Source organism: Podarcis liolepis (assembly GCF_965112155.1).
Source record: "Podarcis liolepis genome assembly, chromosome: 8".
Taxonomy (NCBI): domain Eukaryota; kingdom Metazoa; phylum Chordata; class Lepidosauria; order Squamata; family Lacertidae; genus Podarcis; species Podarcis liolepis.
This window is the reverse complement of record NC_139560.1, coordinates 37,102,906-37,123,668: the sequence shown is the minus strand read 5'-3', so window position 1 is coordinate 37,123,668 and position 20,763 is coordinate 37,102,906. Positions and strand designations below refer to the sequence as shown.

General features: G+C 41.1%; 1 long non-coding RNA gene across 1 annotated transcript; it reads left to right on the top strand.

Annotated features, from left to right (window-relative positions):
* The first annotated feature begins 5,480 nt into the window (after window positions 1-5,480).
* LOC310713641 lies at window positions 5,481-20,558 on the top strand. The gene is made up of 3 exons (XR_014529376.1): window positions 5,481-5,713; window positions 19,728-19,786; window positions 20,156-20,558. It is a non-coding gene; the product is annotated as an uncharacterized lncRNA (long non-coding RNA).
* The last annotated feature ends 205 nt before the right edge of the window (window positions 20,559-20,763 follow it).

Here is a 20,763-nt window from a genome sequence, read left to right as displayed (position 1 = left end):
TTTAAATATATATGACTGACAACATGAAATATATTTTCCACTTAATAGTTTTACACAGCTGATAATGATTCTTTCACCCTTTTCAAGCTCATGGATCTCCCTTCGTATCCTAAACCATACAACCTTTACTTCTCCATTTCCGATTCCGATTTGAGTTTGCAAACATTTAAAATGTGAATGGGCTGCTTAATATCCTCAGCAAAATAAATATTGTCTATGTAAAGTTGGACATAGAGCTTGGGTGCATAGAAGTTGTCATGTGTGACCAATGGTGCTTGCACATGAACACATGAGCCTCCCTCTTTTTTTTAAAGTAGAAAGGATTAAAAGTTAGAGGCAGGCACGTGACTTAGTTCAACAAAAGACATAACAGAATTAAAACAGGGTAGCGTTTGCTCCTCTTCCAGTATATTTTCAATGCTGCCCATCAAGGGTATAACACTCATTTTAACAGCTGTGCACAAATCTTTGGTTGTTGGATGGACAGGCATAGCTGGAAAGAGGTATGGAATGGTAACACAGAGTCCTATTAAGTATACAGATGCAATTAGTGTGTGCACGTGTTTTTAAAATGCTATTACAGCATTGCTCCAGGAGCATTATGAGATTACATAGCAAGACATTCTTATGCAAAGAATACAGACACAAATATTGTTAAGTAATTCATAAAATGCTACATAATGCTTTCATAAAGTCACTTGAATTGCACAAAGGAGTCACTAATATCCACAAATACTGACAATGTATGCTATGTACCATAGTTTGCAAAACTTTTCAGTTAGGGTCATTCCAGATCTTTCTTTTTCTTTTTTTGCTACATTGAATTCACAGTAATTTCTCAGTAGTTATGCTGATACAGATATCTTCCCTCAAGGAATCAATTCTGCTTTAAGGAAATTCCATTTCCCAGTGCACAAAATGCAAATACAGCTTGGAAAATGAGATTTCCCCTCCTCTTCACTATAGTGATTCTAATATGCTAGTAAGTATTTTGCAGAATATAGTTATCCAAGGCCACGGGCCGTGTCTTTTCCCAGGAAATTTCCAATGACCTGCTGGCCCTGTAAGCTTCAGCAGGAACACAATAAAGTGCACAAGTTTTAACATCACATTCCACTCTCTCTTCTGATTCATGGTCTGTTGGATATTTGACCATTAAGAGATGAGCAAGGAGCCAGCATGCATAAGATGCCACCCAGCCCTAATAGTGTTTGCACCCGGTGTTACCATGCAGTATATTTTGTACTGGTGAAGGGCATTTCTCTTGGGCCTATGGCAAGCCCCACTAGAAGAACTAGAGGTAGGGTCAGGCACAGCAGGGTGATCAGACCCTCCGAGTGTCCCTATTTTCCAGGGACGTCTCTGATTTAGAGAAACTGTCCCAGTTTCTGATTTGATCCTGGAAGGTCCCACTTTTCCTTAGGATGTTCCTGTTTTCATTGGGAAAATGTTAGAGGGTATGGTAGGATGTCCCAATTTTCATTGGAGAAATGTGGGAGAAATGTCTGAAGGCAATCCTGTATAGGGAAGTTTTTTAAAAAAAATGTTTAATGTTTTATTGTGTTTCCCCCAAAAAAATGTTTAATGAGGGGAAATGAAGCTTTTTTTTATGAAGTGAAATTACTCAAATCTCAAGTCAAATTGGGCAGCCTCTAAAACACTTTTGACTGAGGCTGGCTATTTTCCAGACATTCCCTACATGATATTAAGTGGTATTTACAATCTGCATTTCTGCTATATCACATCCGTGTTGTAAATGAAAGCTATAATTTGCAAAGAACGGCAGAGCAAGGCGCTGATGGAATAATTTATTCAAGGTTTTTTTTTTACAAACTGAAAAGTTAGCATGGCTCAGGGTTAAAAAGGCACCAAATTTAAGAGAGGCTGGTCACATTTGTGAAACTAAATTAAAACATCTGATTAAAATTTAATGCAGAACCATTGTAGAAGCACCCAGATATTGTTACCAAAACAGCCCTAAAACTATTTGTCCATCTTTATTTTTCCCCTTTCCCCCCTTTATTTCCCTGTCATAATGTGATAAAAAAACTCATTGCAAATGGCTGTGCAACTGAAAGCATTTAAGATGCCCAATCATACTGTGCAGTCCTTGCAATATATTACACTATACTGCACAACATATTCTGCAGCAGATAACATTATCCAGTGGATGATGACAGCCACAAAATCTTTTCACTGTCTTGTCTAGGCATTCATCATATTATTCATGATGTCTTGACGACTAACACCCCTTCATGCTTGTAAAATATATATATAAATAACCAACTTACAGAAGCATTGCATCAAAGCAAAAGCTTTCAGCATAATTGAAATTGGGAGTCACTGGAAGTAAATGTAGATGTTAATTAGAGAAATGTATATGTACCAAGGAAAAATTGGTTAATAATAATATTCCATGCACAGTTTGGCTACGTGATATTCTGATAGATTCTAAATGTGCATTACAAAGATGTCTGTAAACGTGACATCAAGGCTGGCAACATTAACCCCACTATATGGGAATCACTTGCAGACGATCGCAGGGCCTGGAAATAGACAGTCAGGTTCCGTATCCTGTATCCTGTATCCAGTGACCACAGGAGGAATGACTGCTGGGAGGGGCACAGAGAGAAGAAATGCCATGGTGCACCTGTAGCAGCAAAACCATATGCCTTTGTCTGCCACACCTGCAAGAAAACATGCCCCCCCACAGCCACAGAAGGTGCTGTAATTCTCCAAAGGTTTGACTTTACCCCTAAAGGCACACTCTTCCATTGACTCCCAAGAAGACAAGGATGCCAACAAGGCCAATCCTATATATCAATTGCACTGGGCTGGACCTGGGAGATGCTGCAGCTCTGTCAGCTGAGTGACTGATGAATTGCATATCCATTCAGTTGAGGAAACTGTGCCTGAGTCACCAACACCACGGCACACACCCATGGCGGGAGTCAGTGAATTCATAATGAGTACACTAAGGACGCAGATGGCGCTGTGGTCTAAACCACTGAGCCTAGGGCTTGCCGATTTGAAGGTCGGCGGTTCGAATCCCTGTGAAGGGGTGAGTTCCTGTTGTTTGGTCCCAGCTCCTGCCAACCTAGCAGTTCGAAAGCACATCAAAGTGCAAGTAGATAAATAGGTACCGCTCTGGTGGGAAGGTAAACAGCGTTTCTGTGCGCTGCTCTGGTTTTGCCAGAAGCGGCTTAGTCATGCTGGCCACATGACCTGGAAAAACTGTCTGCGGACAAAACATCAGCTCCCTTGGCCAGTAAAGCGAGCTGAGCGCCACAACCCCAGATTCGTTCGCGATTGGACTTAACTGTCAGGGGTCCTTTACCTTTACCTTTTCTACACCAAGGATATACTCCCAGCTAGGGATGGCAGAAAAAAATAGATTATGTTCACATTTAATGTTGAATTCATCCAATTTGCACCTTCTGAAACAATATCAGAACCAAATCAGAGTCACATTTGAAATTCTCAGTTATTCAAATTTTGTGATGCCATTCTCCAACCAATGCTTACGAAAATGAATATACTAGGTAAACATGGGCATAAAAATGATATATAAAGGAATACATTAGAGAAGATAACATACAAAATGCACTGTATTAGGAGACAGTGCTTGCAAAAATGTGTACTTGAGTCAGTTGTGTATACAAACATGTGTTTATTAGATGTATTCTCATGAGGATTTGCAAAATTGCTGCAGAAATGTGAGAACCAAATTTAAGATTGGACAAATGAGAAACTGAGAGAACTGTGACAGATCCTTTTATCTCTACTCCCAGCACACCTCCCTGAATCAAAACACACTCAGCATTCAAAAGGATCTCACAGCACCACTGAGCCGTCAGGAGCTCAGGGAATGATGGTTTTGGAGCTACCGGTCTCCATGCATCCCTTGAGGTTGAAATCCCATTGTGCCCCTCACAAGCACCAGTTTGGAAGAAAGCACAGAAAGGGTGGAAAGAGCATGCAATACAACACTTATATAGCTCATCTAGAACACACACAAGTTCCTGGACAAGGGTTTGAGAGCCTCTGGGGAAGAAAAAACTCATTTTGGGGCGGATGCAACAAGAGGCAGCCACAGCCACACACCAACAACGGCAACATTCAGGGGCACCTCAGACAGGACAGAGACTGGGATGCAGGAGATGGAAGTTTGAGTCTTGGAGTAACATGGTCCCACTCATATTTGCATGACTGGCCATAACAGAGGGTGCTCCCAGGGTTCCCATATGATAAGCTCCACAGAGCTGCTCCCTAACCACTGCTCCCTAACCACACAAATGTAAAACACCATAGGATAGTTTTCTTTACTCCACTCCCAGCCAAAGGTCCATAGACAGCAGGAGCACATGGGCTGTAAATGGAATGTTTTACCTTGTTTCACTATGTGTTGTGTGTATGTATGTGTCTCAGGGGACCCCAAGCTTGAATCCAGGGTATAACACCATACTCATAAATGAGGAGAAACCAGACTTATCTAAGTCAATCAGGAGGACTGTTGCAAGGACCATTTGACTGATCCCAGCAATGGCCAGGCAGCCCTTTTGTCCAACTCATCAGCACATGTGACCAGTCCCTCCTCCATACACCCAACCCACCCTTGAGGGGTAGCCTCCTGGCAGGTCTCATGCCCTATAGTCTTTCTCATTCTTCCTCCATTACTCATCCCGTCCTCACCCCCCCACCTTCTCCCCAACTGACTGCCTCATTCTGCTGCCTCCCAACCCCAATTGATTGGTGTCCTTCCCTCCATGGAAAAGCTATACTCCTGTGCACCTGAATGTAGGTAGAATTCCTTCCCATGCCAGCTGGACATGAAGATGTCAAGGGATGGTGAGATGGAGTAGTGAGTGAGGCTACTCCACATGGCCCCACAACTTCCTCCATGTTTTCTTTCAACATGCGTAGGAGTTTCTTTGAAGACCCAGAGAGTTTGGCCTGCTCCCAGAACCTGCTAGGTGAGCCCAGCAACTCTAACCCCAGAAAAAGTGGAGGAGAAGAGAAGAGGAAGGCTGCACTCTGTTTAATTTCCTTTGAGCCCCGCTTCTCTGTGGGCTGCTTGATGCCCCTTCCATCCTGCAGTATCCTAGTGGTAAATAATGAATAAGAATGTAAAATATTAAATATTAAATTCTCGTTGTCTGACATGAATGCAAATGAAACGTTATTATTATAGTTACTCAAAATACCCTTCCTAAGAATTTCCTTGCTCTTTAACGGTACAAATTCAAATAGCAGAGTGCTTTTATTGAAGGAGCAGAGTGCTTTTCTTGGCATCTGGCAGTAAAACATGAATGCAGATTATTAATAACCTTTACAAAGTCTATCATTAATGTCTGTGGGTGCGGTTTAAGGACTTTTCTTTTGGCATGCCAAACATGTTAACATATTAACTGACTTCTCATATGGCAGCAGCAGGAAAACAAGCCAGAGAAGGCATTTCCTGCCAACACTGAAGACAAACCTTGTAAATGCCTTTCCCCCTCCATCTCTCTGAAGTGCTTAATCATCTGTTAATATATTTTTTTGAAACATGCATAAAATCAGAGACCCTGTGACTATTTTAAGTTTAATCATAGTATGAATGCAAATGTTATTTTCCCCAGAACGATTTCTTAAATTGCCGATTCTAATAGCAGCTACTGGACGTAGCAGAGAAGTGATAGAAGCAGTGGCCTTTCATAAACAAGTGAAATGGGTCAGTGAAATTATTTTCCTGTCTCCTTCAGTTTTGCCCATTTTGCAACCAGCATTTGATAGACTTTGATGTGTACCTGTCTAGTTTGAGGAACTGATGCAAAGCTGGGGGTAGGGCAAGGGAACTCTGGCAAGCTAGATTGCTGTTTCTGCTTGCTATTAATACCCTGCATAGGTAGCCAACATGGTGCCGTCCGGATGTGGGACTATGAATCTTATCATCTCTGACCATTGACCATGCTGACTAGGGCTAGAGGAAATTGCATTGCAGAACCTGGAGCATTGCTGCAATGTAATTTCTGTGGTCCTCTCTCCCTTTAGATAAGGGCATGAGAAGTGCACTGCTGGATCAGACAAAAGACCCATCTAGTTCAGCATCCTGTTCTCACAGTGGCCAACCGGATTCCTATGGGAAGCCTGCAAGCAGGACTCGAGCACAACAGCGTCTTTCCTACTTGTGGTTGCCAGCAACTTTTGTTGTCAGAGGTATACAGTGGAGGCAGAACACAGCTATTAGCCACAATTTTCATAGTTTTCATATGCTCTGGATGAGGAGTGATCAAGACAAGAAGAAGAAGAAGAAGAAGAAGAAGAAGAAGAAGAAGAAGAAGAAGAAGAAGAAGCCTTTCCTTGCCTGCTTGCAATTTCCCCACTCCAAAGCACTTTCTCCTGTGGAGTTCCAAACATAGGCAGAGGTGCTAGCAGGGAAGGACTTTAGAACATAATTCAAGGACTCCATTCAGCAGAACAAGCAAGGCAGGCTCTCAAATGCAGCAGAGTAATCGTAACACACATTGGAATGCACAGTCATCTAAAGGGCATAAACTAAGTCAAGCATCTAAAACACACCAATGAATGTGGGCAAATTTGCACCAGAAACGCCACAGATAAGTGCATAAATGGCTGAACACTGCACCAAACTCTTATCCTGAGTTTCTGTCCCGAAGCAATTCCCCTCCCTCACCCCCTCACCGCCCCCCCATTCTGTTAAAAGGAGCATTTAAAGGACCATTACTGCATGTAACCTTTAGTTTTGCCCTAAGGCAGACCCACAGGGAAGGAGTGCACTACAGTAGTCTAGCCTCAAGGTTAGGCAGACATGAATGACAGTTGCTACGTCCAGATTGGACAGCTTTATTATGAGATCGAGGTTGTGTAGAGCGTACCAGTCCTAACAGCACAGGCTGTAGTTAGGAGCTATGTATCCTGAAGCAACTCATGACTGGAGGTATAGTCCTTGTGTGTTTTCAGACACTGAAAGGAGATGTGATGGAGCTCCCATGGCCTTAGGGCAGTGGTTTCCAAAGTCCCTCTGTCAGGGCCCAACTGATAATAGATTGTGATCTTGGCAGACCACATAATGATTTTTCTGCCTGCAGTAGCAAATGTAATGCACTGTGCTAGATGCTGTATGATTTGTAATTGTATGTTTATTTTCAGAAAGGAGAGGTTCAGAAAGGATGCTTGCCTATAAAGCCAAAGAACCAGTTTCCCTCTACCCATTTTCACAAGTAGTATTATGCCAGCAGTGTCCTTGCAAGGGTGTACTCCACATCACCAAATTAAACAGTCATTGAGCAGTAGAAAACAGACCTGAAGGAGCAAACTAGCTGCGACAAGGAAGCACACATTAGAGATTGCAATGTCTCTTTCTTCTCTCGTGTCTTAATATTTATAGCAAGACTCAGATATGCTAAATAAGGACTGATTTAAGGAAATGCATTCTTGAAGTCTCAATTTTAATGCAACTGGAAGAACAGGGATGTAGAAAAAGATGTATAACTTTAATGTTACCTTAAATGTATAAAGAGTTAATCTTATCATATTACACTTGGCTGAGTTTATATAAGATAAAAATCACAAACAAGTAATGCACAGTTAGTTGTTACATATTCTTCCCATTACAGCTGACAGGTTCATTAATCACACAGCGTATTTTACTATTAGGAGCTGTAAGGGAGATCAAATCTCCGGTAATTTCTCTTCTTCTCTTTCATTTGATAAGTGTGTTTTTTCAGTATGCAGATAAAATATTGTGTCAGTCATAAACAATCCCGTGAGGTTTATACTTCTCCAGTTTGAGAATTCAAAACTTGCAAAGTTGAATTCCATGGAAAATGCATCATTTCCTTGACCAATAGCTTTAAGTAAATTACATGTTCTGGGATACAGAAGAGAGGTCACCCAGAATGAAGTGTCTGTGGATATGAGCATGTTTTAGGAAGCATCATTATGCAATATGATCAAACTACGTGTGTCAGATTGTGCAGTGGTCATGAACTGCCTGTCAATAAGGAGAAGATCACTTATGTTTGAAATCAGGACTGTGAACTAATAATGATTCTGAAATTTTGAATATAAAACTTGCATATTCCTACCAGGAATGTCTAATGGTGACTCCCACCCTCCCCCCGGCTGATGCATGTGCACCACACCTTTTAATTTTCATGAATAATATTCAAACCATTTGGCAGTTCTCCCCATTTCTATTTTCCCAGGTTGACATTTAACACTCAGCTCAATAGCTGGGGCTGTGTATACCCCATACCTTTAGAGAAAATTCTTTCCCCTGAAGAATTCTGGGCATTGTAGCTTACCCCTTACAGTGTTACTTTTTCCAGAAACTCTTAACAAACTACAGTACCCAGGATTCTTTGAGGCAATAATATGCTTTGAACATCCTTTAAAGGTATAGTGTGTACACAGCCTGGCTCTCAAGCTGCATGATGTAATTCCTAGGGCATTTTTTTTAAAAAAATGTGAACTCTTTTTTCCATCAATTTCTGGAGGGCTCTGAATACTATGTGTTCAAGTAACAGATCCAGTTAAAACAGCAATTCAGATATACGGTATTATATTTCATTAATAATTGCTGAAACAACTTGGGTGGGTATCTAACTTTGTGGATGGAAGTAACAGAGAACTGATGGGATAAAAACCCTATTGTTCAGAAGACAAAAGGAATAATCTTCAACCCCTGCTAGGTCTTATACTTGGTTCAAATCGTATAGAGAAAAAGTGGAACGTGCTACAACTGTTATTGCAATTGATACTGCTTTCTTCTTATCTTGTTATGGATTTCCTTCTTTCAAACATAGCCTGCTCCTAACCAGTACCACCCACCACCATGTTTGAAAAGGCCTGTGAATTGAGCGCAGTAACAGTGCCTGGAGGAGTCATGTTTTGCAGTACAGGCATCGCCTGTTTATTTGTATTGGATTAGTGTGCACAGTGCGGTGCACACTGCAAGAGGAAAGGTCCCTGCCCCAAGGGAGTTGCAACCTAAAATTCAACAGCAGAGGGGATGGGAGTCAGGAGTAAACAAGGGAGGAATATGAAGTTGGTTACATAGGCCGAGGTTCTGTTGCATCTTGTTTTTTATTGGGTTTGATTCCTTGCCTTTTTCAGTTCCAAAGATCTGAAGGGGATGACAATAAATGATAACAAGGGGGACTTGCAAAAATATGTGGTAGTGTGGGGTAGTGATGTTCAGGATTCCAAGTGCTCCTTCCCATAGTTTCCCCACCACCCTCAATAAGCCTTCCATGGGACTGAACACCCACAGTTCCATACCATCCAACTTTTTCTGATGCAAAACCATCCTGTGTCTTCCAGAAGGCATTCCTGGGCAAGTCACGTGGCCTGTGCCTTCCTCTCATCCTGAAAAAGTGCTTTTTTGGCATGAGAACGCACAGGATCATGGCATCCAAAATGGCCCCCGAAATCTTCTGTGAAAAAACAGGATGTCCCATTTTTCCTGGGGCACTTGGAAGGTGTACTGTTCTGGTTGGCTGTTTGGAAGGTTCCTGTCTCCCCCTGCCTCACATGTTTATACTTCCACAAAGCTTGTGATTTCCTCCAAGTCTGCTGATATCAGTCTCTCATACACAGGTGGTGCTGTTTTGGTGACATAACCAAAGCATTGGAAGCAGAATAAATGATGAAGCACCAGCTATTGAATTACTCTCCATTCCTTTCTATAGCTTGGTCTATCCGTCTGACCTCTGATTCCCTCAATGGCATAGATGCAACCTATCCATGAGACAAATATTTATATTTCTCATTGTAGTCTCTGTTAGGGGTGACCAACCTGTGGTTCTCCAGATGTTGATGGATGGCAACTTCCATCAGTCCAAGCCAGCAGATCCAATGGCTAAGGTCTGATAAGAATTGTCTGAAGGGCCACAGGTTCCCCACTTCTGCTCTAAGTTAATTCAAAAGCATGTAATTAACAATGTCACCTGTGCAAAACATTTTGAAAAGAGAGAAATACAAGCCGTTGCTCCGTTACATACTTGAACATCTTGCATTGGAGAAAGTAGAATTTTTGGGATCTGCAGGAAGTGTGCACATGCCTGCTGAAAACTGTCTGTATTTATATTCATGATATTGTTTGTGTTTTATTAGGGTGTCATCATGATCTCAATAGAATGAAAACTCACGTTTGTGCTGCAGAGACTAGGAGAATGATATTTTTTGTGTCTTTTACTCAAAACTTGAGAAACCTCATAATACCACCTGTTGTTTGTTTAGTCGTTTAGTCGTGTCCGACTCTTCGTGACCCCATGGACCAGAGCACACCAGGCACTCCTGTCTTCCACTGCCTCCCGCAGTCTGGTCAAACTCATGCTGGTAGCTTCGAGAATACTGTCCAACCATCTCGTCCTCTGTCGTTCCCTTCTCCTTGTGCCCTCAATCTTTCCCAACATCAGGGTCTTTTCCAGGGAGTCTTTTTTTTTCTCATGAGGTGGCCACAGTATTGGAGCCTCAGCTTCAGGATCTGTCCTTCCAGTGAGCACTCAGGGCTGATTTCCTTCAGAGTGGATAGTATCATGGGATTGGGGGTTGCTTGTGTGTAAACCTCCAGCTGTTCCCAACTGATTGGGGTGGTTGCGTTTTTCCCCTGGCTGAGCAGCCTTCTTGCGCGGCTGGCTCAGTCACTGCTAGAATCCATCAGTGGGCGGCGCTTAAACTTCCTCCAACATAAAAGTTCCTTAACGGACAACCTCCTGCGCGCCTCCCTGCGCAGAAGCCTCCTGCGCAGGGTGGGCGTGCCCAGCGGTGGTCCTCCACTCTGCTCACTGACTTCACTGCAAGAGTCTCGGAGCCTCCCCTCCGAAGTGCTCTCTACCTCTCCCTTCTTCCTGGTGTCACCTGAATTTCTTTCCCCAGAGGACGTTCTCGCTCTTCCCTTACTTGTCCCCTCTCCGGCAGAATCTGGGAGCCTTGCCTCTCCTCTCTGCTCCGATGTCAGTTCCCTGACAGATAGGTTTGATCTTCTTGCAGTCCATGGGACTCTCAAGAGTCTCCTCCAGCACCATAATTCAAAAGCATCAATTCTTCGGCAATCAGCCTTCTTTATGGTCCAGCTCTCACTTCCATACATCACTACTGGGAAAACCATAGCTTTAACTATACGGACCTTTGTTGGCAAGGTTATGTCTCTGCTTTTATACCCCAGAAGGAGCAAGGAAAGCCAAAATGGAATGCAATGGAAAGGCGAAGGTATATCAGCTTCCTCTTCACATACTTGAAGCAGCCTCAGATTGTACAAAGGAAAGATTGCCATTGGTAGCCAAAAGTGCAAACTGGAAAATGGGACATGCCAGGCATGCGTGTGAATGGAAGCATGTGAGCTCTCTGGTTTCATATGTTTAGGTTTGCCAGTGACAGCTATAAAAATACTGAAAGATGCAGTATATACCTAAATATAAGTAAAATTTCAATGTATCTATTTAAGATGATAATATTATCTTGGTATCCTTTTTAAAATCCCAAATCACCGCATAGAATCTGACTGAACCTATCAATGAAATTTTGCTGTGACATGTACAAAAAAAATTATGATCCTTTTCACCTACAGTATTCACTGAAATACATTATGATGGAAAAACATACACCTTTCAGTAAGGATAAAGTCCATATGTTATTACAGTGTATGCTGCATACTAAGGGTCTCTACAGATGATATGGAAGAGAGGTATGTCCACCAAGAAGTGTCCTTAAATGAACTCCTCTACCAGGAAGCTGATGCTTAAGTTTGGTGAATAGTTTAATTAGTAATCCTTCTCTGGATAGAACCTCTTCCCACTGGGTTTGATGTTTTTAGCAAATTGGCTAATTACAAAACATTGAATAGTGTTCTACACAGGATCTCAGAGCTAGGTTGTAGTATTATGTTGAAACTGGGCATAGCTATTACCCATTTCTCCTTCTTGCGAAAACAAATGAAATTCTACTCAATGAGAATTATGTCATAAAAAAAGAATAAGTTAATCATTTGGAAACCTTTAAGTGGAATAAGCAATGAGAACATTTTCTCAGGTATCTAATGATGATAGGAGGAGTAAAACTTTTAAATGTGTAAAATTAATGAAGTGGAAACATTCAAGTTAGAGAGAGAGAGAGAGAGAGAATGGGAAAACAGAAAGAGAAGGCTTTATAGAACACCTTTGCTGCAGTTTATGAGTTCTTCATTATCCATTTCCTCTGTACCTGGGCAGACTGAGGTTTTAAATAGGGGCATTAGGGCAGTCCATTAAATCTGACTGGAGCCTGCCCAGCTCAATAAGAAAGCTTTGTAGGAACAAAAAGTCACCTGTAGATGGTCAGCATTTTGCAAGAGTGATTCAAGTGCATACTGGAAATTTAGGTTTGCACAACTAAAGCAGACTAAATCACTATGTCACCCGAGCGCAACAATTGCCCTTTACAATGGAAACACGCTTTTTTGCAGCTAGTGATAAGGACTTTCACTGAACAAATGATTGATGGACTTTACAAACAAATCAGGGTGCATGCTGATTGTTATATAATCTATCCACAGACATATCGGAACAAACGCTAAATAAAGACTAGACATAGCCTAACAACCACATAAGCAAAGCAGGATGAATGTTCAATAATGTTCTAGATCATGAGAACTGCTGTCCCCATAGAGGCTTCTGTGTTGTAGACATCTGAGCTGAATGCATGGATCCCAATGGGTGGGGCAGGCCAAAGTGCCTATTGTTGGGGATGAGGTTATTAGATACAGCCTTGTTCACTGTTCATTCATTGATAGAACATGGCATAATTTGAAAGAGGCTTATGTTTTGTAGCATTTAACATTTCTGTTTTCTGAATCTGAACATCAATATGTCAGTCAATATAAACCAATGTTTGCATATGTTTTAGAGCACTCATTGACATATTTAGTGAAAATTGTCTTTTCCCTATGTTGCCTGAAGAGACAATTAAGAGTTGACATGCTAACCATCTTCAAATATCTAAAAGGCTGTCATATAGATGATGGAGCAAATGCATTTTCTGTTTTTCCAGAGGGTAGGACCTGAGCCATTGGCTTCAAATTACTGAGTGGTGGGGTGGGATTTAGACTAGACCTAAGGAAGACCGTCCTGGTGATATGAGCTGCTCAGTGGTGGAATAATAGAAGAATGGCATGTGGTCCTCAGATGAAGGGTGGTATAGAAATTTTAACAACAACAACAACAACAGTGATAATAATTAGAATAATAGTAACGGTGGTGATAATGATGATGATGATGATGATAATAATAATAATAATAATAATAATAATAATAATAATGCCTTTGAAGTACTTAATGACACTTTTTCTTATTTTCCAGGCTAAGAATTTCTAATTCAGTATTCCTTTTAGGATTTACTCTCTCATGTCCTGATTCTGAACACATAAACATGGAAATAAATCCCATCTGTATCAATAAAAGTTAAGTCCAAAGTTATCTTTTTTTCGGATTGCACCTTTAGGCTGTGATCTTCACACTACTGCACCACTGCCAGCTCCATTTAGTTCAATGTAGCGTGAAAGATTGGACACTTAACCTTCTAATGGCTGGTCCATTTGTTGCTCTCAAAGTTGAAGAGGGAAAGAAAACAGAGCACATACCCTATGGAAATCAATGGGAAGGCTCCTGTGAAATTTAATATTTCATTAGATGTGGCTTTAAATACAACCCTGGCATATTAAATGAATTTTAAACATTATATACAGTGGTACCTTGGGTTAAGTACTTAATTTGTTCTGGAGGTCCGTTCTTAACCTGAAACTGTTCTTAACCTGAAGCACCACTTTAGCTAATGGGACCTCCTGCTGCTGCCGCGCCGCCAGAGCACGATTCCTGTTCTTATCCTGAAGCAAAGTTCTTAACCCAAGGTACTATTTCTGGGTTAGGAGAGTATGTAACCTGAAGAGTATGTAACCTGAAGTGTATGTAACCTGAGGTACCACTGTATTTACATTTTACATCTACTATCAATCTACTGATCTATCTATATATATCTCTCCTACCTTTCCAAGGGAAAATATTAAAGGTGGTTGAATTCATACGAATCACAATTTATTTGGTCTAGCCAAAATAATTGAAGAAGGACAAACTTTGGTGGTTTCATTATACTCTTTCCCAATCTCTGTTGCTATATTTCAGATTTATGTTTTAATCTGAATCATATGTTTTCATTTCTTTACACTGCCATGAGATACGTCACTGAGCATTAGAAGTTAGATTTACGATGAGTTGGAGAATTAGTTTACCATAGTTGTGTTACTGCTTTACACTTCTCATGATCTGCATCAAAATGCAAATTCCACCCCGCATAGTGGTCATTTTCACTCCATCATGGCACACGCATTCACACTATCTTAAGATTCCGTTCACTCGCATGACATTAGGAAGCATGGTACTTATCATAAAAGCCTCTGGCTTATCAACATGGACTGAAAGCCAAATGCTATGCTTGGTGGTAGGTGTACACAACTGGATTATCAAGGGCTTGGCTCTAGCATGGTCAGGCTTCTCCTATGGCCATCATATGACCTCAGCCACTCATGAAGAAAGGCCTGAATGATGGTGCCTCTTCAAAATTAGCTGTAGTGTTGTTGCTGTGATGCATATAAGATCCAGATAGGTCAAAATTATATGTGGGAAAAGAATTCCAGAACCAAAAAGAGACTATGAATGCTCTGTCCTCCAAGCAGTGGCAGTCCTTGGGGTCTCAAATTCCAGCAGTGCCCTGTGCAACACCAAAAATTGTTGCCTCTCCACCTCTCACCTTCCATTCTATGTCATAGTTGTGGCAACCCCTGCAGTGCTCTCAAGGCTCCATGCCCAGTGTGACCAAACTAGTTGTGCTTCTCTAAATCTGCCTCTGCTACAAGCTATTCATTGCACATGCACACACAACCACCCCACTCTTTTACAGGAGGAGAGAATGTAATATGAAATCTCTCACTATAAAACACAGACTTTCAGCTTCATCTATGCATTTGAGAGGTTCTAAGGTTTCTGTTTGAACTGGTTACACGCAAGAGGAAGAAATCAGAACAAAATAACCAATCAGAGATTCATTTTCGGGCTTCTATTCTATCCATGATGACTTTTCTTGTCATCATAGATAAAAAGTGAAGATAGTGGAGCTGGTGTCTGAACAACTGCCTTTGTGTGTACGTGCTTTAAATGGTGGTGTACCTAACTTGGAACTAAGCTTGTGATCAGACATAGCTCAAGACATTTTGATGTGTGAGACAGAAAATCCACATGGCATGTTCTTCCTCTATCATATATTCATTCACACACACACACACACACACACACACACACACACACACACACACATATTGTGTGTGTGTGTGTGTGTGTGTGTGTGTGTGTAAATTTTCAATACTTTGCGGCCCTCTAATAATACCTCAAAATCTGCAGCTTGGAGTGAGTCATCTGGCCTAATGGATGGGCCAGCCATGCTTGTGGTAAAGCACTTAAGTGATCACTTGCTTCACCACCTCATTATTATTATTATTATTGTGGTGCTTCATGATTCATCACTTTGGTGCAATCTGCTATTGATTCTTTTAGCCTGATTCTTGTCTCCTACACCCAGGGCAAAAGGGTGCTTTGCTTTAATAACTCTGTGAAGACTTCTCCCAATCATTTTTATGTGTTCCTAGGAATAGCATTCCGTCTCTATCACTCAGCAACATGAACCTGATCCCCCTAATAATTTACAACAGATGTAATTTTCTTTTGCTTCAGACCTCCTAGGGGCTGCTCAGGTGTTTAAGTTTAAACATACTCATAAGTAATTCCAGAATCAGGGCCAATACAAGCAAGACATGAGAAAGCAAACATCTGAAGTTTTCATTTCCTTTCACTAATTCTTTTTGCTTTTCCAGAGAGAGAGAATTGTTTTTTCTGCCATGTTTCATTTGACTACCTATTAAATTTTATTTTTTAAAAGAAACTCACACACCATTTCTTAAAAGATACAACAGCCACAGTTCTGGCTTCTGAAGACACTATGAAACCCAGAGATATGGTACCCATAATACACGACTGCAAAAAATCATCTGGAATTCATTGACATACTGAGAACTAAATTAAACTTCATATGCCCACTAAGTCAGACAGACAGTTTGGGTTGCTATTTATAAGTTGTGATTTTTCAAAAGAGACTTGTTCTATTTGTTTTGCCTTCCTGCCCAATTTAAATGAATGTCCTTTATTTCTTTACTTTCAAAGACCGATCCCTGTAATATAACATCAAGAAATATGGTTTATATGTATATATGCATTTTAGACTGTGGTTTCCTCGTCTGCCAAAATTTCAGCTAGACAATGTGTATGTATAATTTCTGTCCACATAACTATTTGCGACTATGTTATTTGCTAGATCCTTTGCCTGATCAAAGCATATAAAGATAGTGGGCTTCATTCTGTTTTGGGTGGGGGACAGCACTTATCAGAACACCACAACAAAGTGACGCAGTGATAAAAGCTGGTACAGTAGTGGCCACAATCAACAAGAAACGAGATAGAGAGATTATGGTCACCTGACTGGTCTGTCAAAAGTGCTTACCCTTTCTCCTGGCAAACATCATGTCATGATGACATGAACACAGACCTGACAACTTTGTATCCAATGTCACAGAATGGAAGCGCCCATGGTAGATTCCAAGTAGAAAGGCACGATTTATGCATTGTGCTAAGTGTGTGGGTGCCAGGTGGATTTGTTGGAAGTATTTTCAGGTACAAGGGAATCAGACCTTTGAGTGACAGTAAGAGAAACTTAATCGTTTTGGTGAGTTTGTTCAGTCAAAGTACCTATAAGAGTATTCTAGTAGGTAGGTGGTGGTGTTGTTTTTTAATTCTCTTAACATTCAGCTCTTTTAAAGGACAATTTCTTTCTCATAGCAAATAAAAAAAAAAAATTCTAGCCCTCAATAGTAGAAAGACATGTAAGCTTAACTGCTGAAATAACTCGAAATTAAGTGCTACTTAACTTTTTGGAAACAAGTGAGTGAAAGTATGTAAGAGGTATGCCTGTTTTCCACTTTAGATCCCCCCTTTATGCATTATATTTATAAATATTTATCTGAAGTAAGGTGGCCGCTTTCACATTGCCGAGGGCAAGCCAACCCAGCTTTAAGGTAAAAAAACATCACTTTTAATTTCAAGTCCTTCATTCTGAAGCTGTCGTGCCAGCTGCCTGGATGCAGGCAGGGAAAATATCCCAAGTTTAGGAAGGGTGACAGATATGGCCTCAGAGAGTGAGCAGTTGTCTAGGGAGACACTCTCTCTCCTGGGAGCTTGCTGTTTAAAGGGGTCTGTGAATTCTAACCAACATTTGGAGGGGGAAAGCAACACACAGGAATTTCATCTCTGTTTGGAAAAAATCTCTAGGAATTTTCCTCAGTCAGAGCTGGCAACACTAAGCATATCCAACACTGTGCATACAGAGTTATATTTGGGCAACAGGACATCCCTTCCCCTTCTCTCCCTGTGCACAGAATCTGTTCTGGAGGGTCTTCCTATCCTCTGGAAGAGATTTTGAGGGTGTGCAGGAGGCTACAGGGGATAAGAGAGGAAGTGGAATTCTGCTGCACTAGCAAAATAGCAGCATTGAATGCAACTCCATGTATAAATGCAAATTTAGAAATAAGTGCTATAATTTAAACAGAAATATAATTCATTTTACCTGAGGAGGAAAGACTGTGATCAGGTGATCTGGGTGCTGGCTCAGTCTCAGTTAATGGACAACTTCAAAGCTCCTGTTTGCCCTTGTTATGGTTCTTTATCTTAAACCAGACTTGGAATGGGACATGGAGGAAGCGGTTAATTTCCTTCATGAGCATAAATCATCCCATGTATGAGATAAGCCAACAGGTGCAAGGTCAGTAAACCAGTTGCTGTGGTAATGGCCCAGTGCCCCCTATACAGTGCCTGGTCTGTACTTCTGTCCATGAGCTGGACATACTCTGTGTTACATCTTGAAACTGAAGCAAAAGAAATATTTTGTGCTTGTATATATCTCTATCTTTATCTATAAAGCCTGTGTGTGTTTATAAACATCCAGAACTGCATTACTGAAGCCTAACGTTCTACAGCAGTAAACTTTTTAGGACCTTAAGCTCTCTCTGTGTAGTGACTGGATATGGGAGCAACTTCTGCTATGTGGATCTCTTACCTCAGATTCCCAGCGTATACAGTCCTTGAAATGTTGGATGCCTTCAGAGAACTCTGCCCTGTAATGTAGAAGACATGTTCACCCAAATCTTACATTTGAATATCTTGTTTCTGACCAAGTCAAATGCAACTCGCCAGCTTAGTATACAGAGGGTATAATAAAATTGTTTTTGCTGCCAGCCTGGGACTGTAAAACAGGAGATACTAAACACTTAGTAGGCTATAATATCTTAATGAAGGACTACCTCTGGTGTGATGGATCACAGGTTATGCAGGCCTGTTCAGGGCTAGGAATCAGCTCCTGATGCTACAGCTGAAACACAATCTGATGCTTTGGAAGCGGGGCAGAACTCACCAGTTTTATTTCTCCTTTATTGTGTTGGTTATTTAAGTTTGTGCTAATCTCATAGATTGTGGGGGATGCACAACAGTGCACCATTCCAGGGCACTGTTCATGTAATGACAGTGGTGATTTTAGGATAGTTAAAGAATGGCTTTAAAGTTCCTCTGCTTTCTCCTAGCAGTATAGTATAGCTCATTCAGGATCAGCTTGTTAGCTGATTTGTTTGATAGGGTGAAGGTGATTGCTTAGGGATGGTATCAGTTAAGTTATTCTCTAACACTCTACCAAGGCACTGGCTTTCCTTTGTGATTTTTGCTAGAGCTGTAAGTGGAAGTATGATGTTAAAATGGGTCATCTTCTCACACTTTATGAATTCTACTCTGTGCATGGCGGGTAGTGTGGTGATATGCCCCTTGATCCCTTCCAATTCTAAGGCTATATGATCTTCAGAAACAAAATTTTAAGAACCCAGTGAGGCAGTCTCTTGACATTTCCATTTCACATGTGGAGACCTAAAGCTACCAATATCACTCGTTGACTTGTAGCTAAACATATAAAGTTCCTCTATAAAATGGCACAGTAGCTACAGTGCTATCCAGTGATGTGAAAGCTCACTCTGCGACACTTGGTCTTTGATGGCTATTTCACACATGCATGCAGCTGTGAATTCACCTTGACATTCAGAGCTATAATGTTCTGATGTTCTGAAGACAAGCTAGAATGTGTGCAGAGGAGGGCAACCCACACGAGAAAGGGTTGGGAACTAAGCCTTATGAGAAACAGTTGAGGTATGTTTAGCCTGGTAAAGAGGAGACTGAGAGGAGATATTATAGCCATCTTAAAATGTTACATGGAGGATGGAGCAAACTTCTTTTCTCCTGCTCCAGAGGCTTGGACACCAACCAGTGGCTCCAAGCTACAAGAAAGGAGATTCCAGCTAAACATCAGGAAGAACTTTCTGGCAGTATGAGCTGTTCAACAGTGGAATGGACTCCCTCGGAAGGTGGTGGACTCTCCTTCCTTGGCAGTTTTTAAGTAAAGGATGGATGACCATCTGTCATGTATGATCTGGTTGAAATTCCGGCATTGCAGGGGATTAGACTAGATGACCCTCAAGGTCCTCCCCAACTCTAGAATTCTATGATCCTTTGTCAACATTTTTCATTCCATTTATATCCTGTTCTTTCCCCAAGGATACTGGAAGCAGTTTATTTGGGGTTCATTTGATCTCCACAACATCCCTGTGAGGTTGGTTATGTCAGGGAGAGGCAAACGGGAAAAGATGAAAGGACAGAAACCAGCAGTTATAGAGAGCCTAAAGAGATTATCAGCAGCTTGTCGTCTGACAGTCAGTCTGACGTAGAGGGGGAGGAGGATGAGCCTGGGACAAGTCATGCTGTACACAAAGGAAGTAAGGGGAGGAGTTTTCGCAGACTTGCATGCTGGGTGCGGAAAAGGAGGAAGTAACATTAGAGGGAGCAATTGTGCACAAGGGGAAGGAGGTTAATGGAAACGCTGGAGATGTACATTTGAACTTTGTCAAATAAATCAATTGTTTGGAACTGGCTGGGAGCCCGGAGTCTTATCTATGGCCAGCTGGACAGCACTAAGCCTCTGACAGGTTATACACAGCAGGTAATTGAACCTGTTTCCCCTATACTGTTGTCCTCAGATGAACCATGCAGTACTTTTTGTTGGGTACATGGAGCACAGTGAAGAGGTTACTTCATACAACAGTGGCTACTGGGCCTAAAATGTCAAAACAACATAGTAAAGAAAATCTAAGTGACTTTTGAAAGGTATTTTATTAAAAGATCTTATTTCTGTTTATTACTATTGACCTTACATCTGTTCAGATCAAATGAAAATTGAGGTCCTTTCCAATTCTATGATGTCTTTTTAAAACATCCTCATCTACAAAGGGGGATGGATGCCTGATTCTGTGTTAAGATCTACAAAGCCTAGAAGCAGCATTATTCATAAGCCATTTTAAAATATTTAAAATGAAAGTAAAAAAAGGAGAACAAAGACCATAACTCATTGTAAAAAAATGAGCAACTTTCAATGATTTCGGTATGACAGGCCTGCTACCAATTTACACCCCACTTGTAATATTAAAATTATTGCAGTTAAATAAATCACCCCCTGCACTTTTACATTTTTAATTACCTTTTACTGCACTTGTGCTTTTGTTTACAATTAACTAATAAAACATTTATTTTATCTTGC